At 43.0% G+C, this 9,644-nt stretch overlaps 1 long non-coding RNA gene across 1 annotated transcript in view; it reads left to right on the top strand.

The window, feature by feature from the left end:
- The first annotated feature begins 228 nt into the window (after window positions 1-228).
- The window catches only part of LOC104876958, an 11,091-nt gene continuing 1,675 nt past the window's right edge, over window positions 229-9,644 (top strand). The window contains exon 1 of the long non-coding RNA XR_784460.1: window positions 229-425. This is a non-coding gene — a long non-coding RNA (uncharacterized LOC104876958). The remainder of the gene's footprint in view (window positions 426-9,644) is intronic.

Raw genomic sequence — 9,644 nt, 5'->3', positions numbered from 1 at the left:
GCCCCCTCGGCTCCGCGCCGAGCACCCGGCCGGCTACTCCGAAGCGGTCCTCGGAGGAGGGGCGTGGGCTATTAACATATATTAGCATACCAACGCTTGTCACGTGGCCGCTCCAGCCAATGGTCACTCTGGAAAGGCGGGGATTGGGCCGGACACGCCTTGGTGCTGCTCTAGGCCTGAACCGGTGGCCATGGCAACGGCCGGGCGGGCGGTGGAGTGGGGAGGCGTTGGAGCCCTGTGGCCCCCGGGGAATATCTGGCCCTACCTGAGCTTCGCGTGGCCGCGCAGAGTACTATTTCCACTCCGCGTAGGGAGAAGGCTGAATCTGGCTCAGCCAGGGACATTCACATTCGGCACTTAAGAGTACTTCACCACGGGCTGAACACTTTTTTGCAAAATGTGATCCTCTCGGGTAACCCTCTGAGGTCTGTACTGTTAACCTCACTGGACAATAAGGAAAGCTAAGGCTCAGAGAGGTTAGGTCACTCATCCAGTCACACAGCCACACTAAACCGCAAAAGTGAAGCTAGACCTGAGCCCATTTCTGTTCAGTCCCAGGACGCTTCTGAGTTATTTTCTCCAGTAGGGGTCCCCCAACACCTCCTCACAATTCCGGGTATATAAATAGTTGAGAAAATCCTCCTGTATAATCTGTGCAGTGACTCACTGTTTCCTTACCTTTGAGGTTAGTAGAACGGTTATGTCCATAATACTGATGAGGGGAAATGAGGCTTAGAAAGGTGATGTGCCCTGCCTTAGGTCAAAGCTATTAAAGTGGATATTTACTATATTTATGTATGCTCAAACGTAATATTTTAGAAATATTTAAATTCAATCTTGTCAACACGGCAATAATGCTGTGACCATTTTACAGATTAAAATACTGAGGCAATTTAAGCATATTGCCCAAGGTTACCCAGGAAGTAAGTAGCAGATTTAAAATTTGAATCCAGTTTTATCTGACTCCAAAGCTAATGTCATGGAGTCGCACTGTATCAGGCTAGTTTGATTTATTCTTGGGCATTAGAACCCCGTCTCTAATACAACTTTCAGGATGTTACTGTTGTGAGTTCTTAATCCTAATTCAAATAAAATTTTGGCTACATATTAAAAGAGAAAAAGTTATCAGGTTGTTTTGTTAGAGGCACTCTATAATTTGTCACTCAATTTTTTGCCCTTGTGCACTTGATAGCTCACCTAAGAACAGAGTGGTTTAAATGCGCAAGAGTCTGCATATAGCTATAACCCAAATGTCAAGTACCATCTATGATTCACTGGACTGGGCCCTTTGGCTCAAATGAAATAAACTATACAAGCATTTTACAGGGTTATCAAAGGTAATTTTGCATGTTTTGCCTTACTAGACTGACTTAATTTCTTCCTAAACTGTAAGCATTTCATATTTCAGAGCACAAATATAGAGGCAGATGTGGCTGCTGGTTGGCTGTGTGAATTTAGGCAAATTGTATAACATCTGTATGCCTAAATTTCCTACTTGTGAAATAGGCATGGTGTGAGAATTAAATGAATTAACGTACTAAAAGCATTTAGTACAGGCCCTGGCCCAAGGTAAAAACCTCCATAGCTAGCTGTTATCATTTCTGTTACTGTCTCAGGAACTTTCCTCAGCTCAGACAACCTGTGTACAGGCTCTCTTGAGGCATCTTAGCTGGCTTTGGAATTCTGAATCTGCCTCCATCCTGTGGCACATTAAGCAGCCTGTTGTGCTGGTGAAGGCTTGTTATCTCTCCAAATGACATTCTCTCTTTTGGGGACCATAAATAATTCCTGGACTCAAAGGAGCTGGTTTCTCTTGCACATCTCCTAGCACCAAATTACCAGAGTGGCTCCTTGCAGAAGGAGACTTTACAAACTGGAGCCATAAGTCAGGCTCCTTGAAGCACTTTTATGAGCGCCTTAATGAGGGAGATGAGCTGTCATCAGGAACTTGTCCCGTCTTTCCTGGGTACAGGAAATGAGCTATTTGTGCTCAAAGAGTTTCCAAAGCGGAGGCCCAAAGAGTTATCAGGAAGTGGGCTGGGGATGAGAATCTGTGACTCAGAGAGTCCCAGGGTTAAACAGCCCCCATCCTGCCATTCAGCCTAGAGGGTCAGATTACTCATGGTCTTATGGCAGCAATAGCACCAAAGGGTGGCTTGTAGGTTGTGTGTATATGTGAACACTCCTGTTCACTCGATGTGTACACTCACATACTCCCACCACCAAAGATACTGCAATATAGAACAATGGTTCAGAGCTTCAGCACCAGAAGTGAATCCTGTTTCTGCAACTCAGCTGTCTGTGTGACATTAGGGAAGTTGCTTAACTTCTTTTGTTAGGATTAATTGAGTTGCTAATACAAAGTGCTCTAAGCATCCTATGATAGGCACTAGAGATGCATTTGGTAATTAGACAAAAACATGTAAATCTAGTGCAAAGCACTTTTTATAGAGATAACTGCAGCTTTAGGTGAAGTGCCCTAGACCCTCAGGACACTGATGCCTTCCAATCCTTCTGACTTGCGTATACATTATGCCCAGGAATAGGAAGAAAGTGTCCTTGGGAGCTCTAATTTGTCCCCTGCACTGCTAAATTCCTTGCTGTGTGTGTGAACTTGGACAAGTTGTTTATGTCTCTGAGCTACAGTTTTGTTATCTGTAAAGCGATCTTAACTTCCTCCTGTAGTTGTTCTGAGCATTCTGTCAGATGGTGTTTGACAGGAGGTGCTGAGGGCCTGAAATGGACAGAGGCCTTGCTTAATCTAAATCAGCCTGCTCTACTACTGAGCTGCTTCTAGGGAACACCTTTGCTTTTCTTTCTTTTTTCTAAGCATAGTTTTATTTTTTAAAAATTAATTTCATCTATACAATTTAGATATCCATAATAATGACATACATCATAGGGAACCTGTACATGATATGTCTTGATTCTTCTTTTTTCCCCAATCCTCTCCATTTCCTTCAACTCCTCTTCTCCTCCTTATTTGCAAAAACTTTATTTCCATTTTTCCCTTCTATTCTCTTTTTTTTGCTTTCCCCCCTCCAAAATGAAAATAACATATTTATTGAGCCCTCACCCTGGCCTTCTGCTGTATATACATCATTTTACTCTCAATCCTCCCACTAAGTTTAATGCCCAGGGAGATTAAGTAACTTGTTTAAGATCTCAGCGGGCATCAATGGCAGAGCCAGAATTCTAGACAGGATGGTCTGATTCCCAAGACCATCTTGATAACCCATCATGTTGTATACAGACCTCCGACACCCGGTTGGCTCTTACAACTCAAGGAATATGCGCTGTTACATTTCTTAAGCCTTCTTCCCCATCCATCTACAATCTCCTCTGTCACTCACCAGTGCCTTGCATAGTAAGTGCTCCGTATGTATTTACTGAATGAGTGAAAATAAATGACAGTGGCATCTTATGATGATAAAAGCTCTTTATTTGGGGGGCTGTCCTTGTGGGAAGAAAAACAGCTGGCAGTCCTTCCCATCCCCAGAATCCTCTCCCTGCTAAATAGTCATGTAGAGCACCTCCTTTCTTGGCCCATGGAGGAAACAGGAATCTAGGCTTCAGACGTGTGGTACAGATACAATAATGACTCATCTTTACTGTATATTTGGAGAGATATCAGGACCACTAGAGCTCTCTAGGGCTCTGTTAATATGCATCAGTAGGATGATTTCCAAATACAATAGTGGCCTCAGATAGGTGTATTAGTTTCCTAGGGCTGCCATGACAAAGTACAGTACCACAAAAGAGGTAGCTTAAAAAAATTGATTCTTGTACAGTTCAAGAGGCCAGAAGTCAGACATTATGGTGCCATCAGTGTTGATGCCTTCTTAGGGGCTGAGAGAGGAAGTTTGTTTTGTGTGTCTTTCCTAGTTTCTGGTGATTGCCAGCAATCTGTGGCATTGTTTTGTGGATGCACCAGTCTAATCTCTGTCTCTGTTGTCATGTTGTCCTCTCTATGTATCCATGTCCAGATTTCCCTCTTCTTATAAGCACTTGGGCTAGGGTCTAACCTAATCCAGTATGATCTCCTCCTAACTTGATGACATTTGCAAGCCCCTATATTTCCAAATAAGGTCGTATTCACAGGTACTGGGGGATAGAACTTGAATATATATATATATATTTTGGGTACATGATTCAAACCAGAACAATATGTTTGAGGTAGAGTAGAAAGGAGATACAAAGTGAAAAAAAGAGGATGAGCAGAAAGGTGAGTTGGTCAGATCCTACCAACAGGGTGGAGTGTGACCAATGGGATCAACCTTTTGCTTCTTGACCAATTCCATTCTTTCCTGAAGAGGTCTGCAGCTCACAGGTTTACAGTATCAGAGGTAGAAGGGACCCCTGAGATTCACTCATTCACTCCACAAATACCATCAAACACTCTGTAAGGAGCTAAGCATTCAGAGAGTAAAGATGTAACTGAGGAAGATGTGGTCCAGAGGGTAGATGTGAATTGTTCAGGATCACACATGAAGCTAGAGTGTTACCAGGAGCAGAGTGGTATGTATCCTAGACCCTAATCTTGAGCTCTTTTGATGCTTACTAGGAAGGCTATGTATTCCCCTGGGCCTGACTGCTGGTGCACAGACAGATCTAAATTTTAGAAACTGTGTCCTTGTGCATTATCAACTTCCTCAATCTCCTACCAGCTGATCCAGTAGTTGAAAAACTTTGGAATCTTGGGCAAAGCTAGAAACATCCCTTCTGCGTATATGAGAATTGGGGGCCTTTCTCCTCTTTGATCCAGTTGCCTAGTCTTAAAAACATCATCTCTAGGTACAGAATCAAAATTGAGCATAAGGGAACTTCTTGGGGACAGATCATCTTTTCTTTTGCCCTCAGTGTTAGTGCAGAAGTCACCCTAGAATTGACCCTCAGAAGCCATTTCTTCAATGAATTGAAACACATCTCTCCAGTTAGTGCTAAGGGCTGTTTCTGTCTGTTTCAATAGCCCATGTTCAGTGACAGTGTTGAGTTGATTTAAAATGACTGAATTCCACTCTCAGAATCAGTGTTTTTGACATAAACATCCCATCTGTCACTATATCAGTAGAAGAGGTGGTGTTTCAATCCTAATACTAGTTGCTGATACCAAAAAATTGTCCTGCCTGGAGCTGTCACGTTGTGAGCTATCAGCCTGGAGCAGCCAGGCTGAAAACTGGGGCAGGCCGGGTCAGAGAGGGGGTCAACCCAGCAGGAGTTGTCAGATCAGAGCAGGGGTGAGACAGAGGTCAGATGAGAGATCAAAGTCCAGGAACTAGGGCAGGTACAGTCAGTCCTGCCTCTCCCCAGTTGCGGTCTGGAGCCCCTTGGGAAGATGTCTCACTAGCAGATCCTCAGAGCAGGCTTTCTGCTCCAGGGTCCTCGGAGGGTTCTTTGTAATTGATTTGGATTTGAATTTCTCCCCTGACAGAAGGGATGCAATTAGTCAACATTATTCAGCAGGGCTGATAGTCACATAATCAGATACATTTAGAAATCATGGAAACAGCCCTGTCTGTTCTAACTACATGACTCTAGGCTTATTGCTGATTTTTGGATAGACTGTTTTAGGTCTAGTTCTATCTGAGCATCAGATTCACCTGTGGAGCTGTTAAAATACAGATTCCCTGGGCCCACTTCTATAGCTGGTGTGTCTGCTGACATCTGGAGAGGGAATGTGGTACAACAGCTGAGTTGGAGACTGCAGAGGCTGACTGCTTAGATTGCAATAATTCTGCCATGAGCCCAGGGAACCTGGGTGAATTTCTGAACATTTCTGTGCCAATCTATTATCTATTACAAGGAATACTACTATTCAGCTCATGGGTTTAATAGGAAGATTAATTATTAATACCTGCTAAATCTTAGAATACTAAGTGTTCCATAAATGTTACTTACTATTTGTATTGGTTAGCTTTTCATTGATGGGGCCAAATAACTGAAACACGTATCTTAAAGGAGGATTTATTTTTGCTTACAGATTTAGAGGGTTCAGTCTAATGTTAGCTGGCTCCAAAGCAGAAACATGATAGTAGAAGGGCTTGGCAGAGAAAAGCAGCTCACTTCGTGGCAGTCAGAAGCAGAGCACCAGTGGGAGATTTTACATATATATAAATTTTTTCTATAAATAAATACCAAGTACTCCTACTTATTAGGACTCTTTTTAGACACACACAATCCTCCCCAGTTTATAGACTAGCTTTGGAACCAGTATTGGAAGTACAGTTCCATTCACTACCTTCACATCTCTGAGCCCTCATTGTATTCTGAAGCTCTCTGCTTCAACTCTGGTATTAGTAGGCGCAGTGATCTTCATTTCATAACCCTAATATGGAACAAAACGGAAAGAACATAGGGATCCACGTTTTAGTGTGCAATGCTGCAAACTGCATGTAGAAGGCATCTTCTGTCTACTGCCTGCACAATCTCTAGAAATGGCCTTGTCCCTCCTGTATCTACAAGGCTGGAAAAGAAAAGCCGAATATTCATGTGGTTCTGCTTTCAGCCTAGGCCACAGATGATGAGTCAGAGTGGACACCTGCCTAAGCTGAACCAATCACATTCTGTCTCCAAGTCCCTGAAGCCTTTCTGCGTGACTTCAGTTGCTTTGCTGAATGGAGGGGATGTAAAAGCAGATGTTAGCAGTAGAAAATTTTCTCCTAGCCTGCAGGTAGAAAGAAAAGTAAAGCTAATGTTCAGATTTCTTAGGGGACTAAGGTTCCCGATTGCTTCATTATTCTGGGACTCAGAACCACCTCCAGTCGTGGGTCCTATGACATATGTTTTATCCTTCACTAATTCTTTATTGAGCCTAAATCGGATGTGATAGGGATTACTTGTTCCCTGTAGCCCGGAAGGACCCCAACAGCATGTCCTTCCCATGCTCAGGATGTTTGCTTCCCAAAGGCTGCTCAAGAAAGAAGAAAATCCAAGGTTTCTGATCTGACATTCTTAAATGTCAGAAAAGCCTTAGCCCAACTCTTGAGCCTCTATCTCTACTTTAAATGAGATTTTGGGTCAGGCAATTTTATTTTATTTTTTTGGTGCTGAGGATTGAACTCAGGACCTTGTGCTTGCCAGGCAGATGTGATGCTGCTGAGCTACATCCCTGGTGCCCTGGGTTGAGCAGTTTTTATAAACACAGAAGAGGAAATGGCTGGGAGTCTCAAACACTAGTTGGGTGCTTGGCTAAGCATTCAGAGAAGGGGCTCCTATTTCTAAATGTCCTTAGAGTAATCTCTTGGAGAGCCATAGTCTCTTCTGTCTGAGTCAGTTCCAGCACTGTTCTTTTCCAGCAAGTCCACATTTCTTCAGGCATTGACATACTTTCCACCTTGAGTCAGATTTTCCCATACACCTGGAATTGGTGATGAGGCCTTGTCTGTCCCTCTCAGGGGTGGCTGGGGGTTTGTGTCCTAACATTACTGGAGCTTCTGGAGCTTCCCTTACTTTAGGTCTGCCTCTCCTACATGCCATGGATGTAGGTTACCTCCTTTGGCACAACTTTTGCAAAGTTAGGTATCTTTCCTCTGTTTTGTGGATGGAACTGACATTTAGCTGTTTTGCATCAGTATAGCATCGAGTGCTTGTTAATTTGGTGAGATGTTTTCCTAGTGATTTTCAGCCTTCTAAGTACTTTCCTCTACCCTGCCTGATATCTCCAGTTTCTCCATTGGAATCTCCCAGAACTCTGCAATTTCCAACAACTGAAAGGTTAATACTGGCCAAGCAGGGCCCTCTAGGATGCTCCATTAGAACTTAGGCTTGGACACTTGGCATGCTTTCCAATTTGTTCCTGCCTGCGCTGTACTTGGCAGGTATTACAAATATCCTTCTTAATGACAGAAAATGTTTAAAGAACTTAACTAACCTTGTTACTTTTTTACTTGGTCATTCATTCATTTAACAAAAATTTGAGGGCCAGCTTTGGGCCTGTCCTGGGCTAAGTGCTGAAGCTTTAATACTGACCAAAACTAATATGAAGAGTACAGGTTGTTGGAAAGACAGATGAACATTAGTCGGTGATAGATAAATAAATATAAAGCAGTTAAGCATCCCTAATTGCAAAATCCAAAATCCAAAATGTTCCAAAATTCAAAACTATTTGAGTGATAATTTGTGGGGTATGACTTCTGATTATACTCAAAGCCCAGGAGACGTAAGTGTACCTGAGGACACTTGAGGACACTACTGCACTCTCAGGGACATGTGCACAATGGGCCACAGTTATATACGAATGATTTAACATACTTAACCATGCATGTGTGGCATGGACAAGGTCATACAGCGAGAGTTTTGCCTCACCATGTCTAGTAAGCTGATAATGGACACTATAACTTCTATAAACTAAAGAACACTGTCACCTTTTAGTAGCTGTTATTGCTGAAGAAATAAAGACACACAGCTCTTAAGCTCTGGAGCTGAAGCTTCAACTCTCCTGCTCGATGCTCCCCTTTGGCTGATGATAAATGGCTCTGTGTGTTGTTCTTTATTGGGGGAATTATTAACTTACAGCACCACCAAAAATAATATGGACTAAGCGAACCCCTCTCCACGTATCTCTGGGGAAGCTCGGCCTTGACACAGTATAAGTGGAAAATTCCATACCTGACATCATGTGACAGGTTGCAGTCAAAACACAGGTGCAGTAAAAAAACCAGAAAAATATTGTATAAAATTACCTTCAGATTGCATATAAGTTATGTATGAAACATAAACAAATCTTGTGTTTGGACTTGGGTCCCGTCTTCAGGATATTTCACTATGTACTATGTGCATATATTCATCCCCTCCCCACACCTGAAATCTGAAACACTTCTGGCCTCAACGGTTTTGAATAAGGTATCTTCATGTTGTACTATTGAATTCAGACTAGTGCTACAAAGTGAAAGACTGTGGTGGTGTGAGACACAGTCATGCAGAAACTCACTTTTTGGGGTGGAAAGATGCTGAAGGATTTGAGGGAAGAGCAGTTCAGGCACAAAGGCCCAGAATACACTGCTATAAACAATCTGGCATTAGGTGAATGTGTCTAAGGCCGCCCAGCTGAGAAGGAACAGGGTTAGCCCCTGAGCCTGTGTCTGTCTGATTCTAAAATCTATGTGCTTTCTTTCTTCTGGGTTATTTTGCTCCTGCTCACTCAACCATCTTTCCTAAGATCCTGGGGAAAGGTCCACCTGCAAATCAATGTTCCAATCTGCATATTACTGCTGCCTTAGCTATACCATAAAAATTCCTTTGCAATACAGAACATAGCAAGAGGCCTCCTACCACTTTAACAAGTAAATCCTTCATCAAGTTGAGCTTTATAATCTCAAGAGTTAGAAAAGAATATCAGAAATCTGCAGAAGAAGTTTCTTATGAGCTAAGCCCTGGGTGTGTGTATGTGTTGGGGAAGAGCTTTTACTCCCTTGCTACACAGAACGATGCCTATTTCTGGTGCCAATTTTGCCTACAACACTTCTGAAATCAGCTTTATGCATGATTTCCCTGCAGTTACCTCTACCCTGGACAGAACTGAGCAGCCCTAGGTTTCCTAGCATCTGCCCCCAGGGCAGGAAATCTATAAGCAAGAGAGGGAGAGAGAGAGAGAGAGAGAGAGAGAGAGAGAGAGAGAGAGAGAGAGAGAGAGAGAGAGGGGGAAT

This window comes from Fukomys damarensis, unplaced genomic scaffold (genome assembly GCF_012274545.1).
Source record: "Fukomys damarensis isolate Sample0158 unplaced genomic scaffold, DMR_v1.0_HiC HiC_scaffold_23, whole genome shotgun sequence".
NCBI classification, from domain to species: domain Eukaryota; kingdom Metazoa; phylum Chordata; class Mammalia; order Rodentia; family Bathyergidae; genus Fukomys; species Fukomys damarensis.
This window is presented reverse-complemented; position numbering and strand designations above follow the sequence as displayed.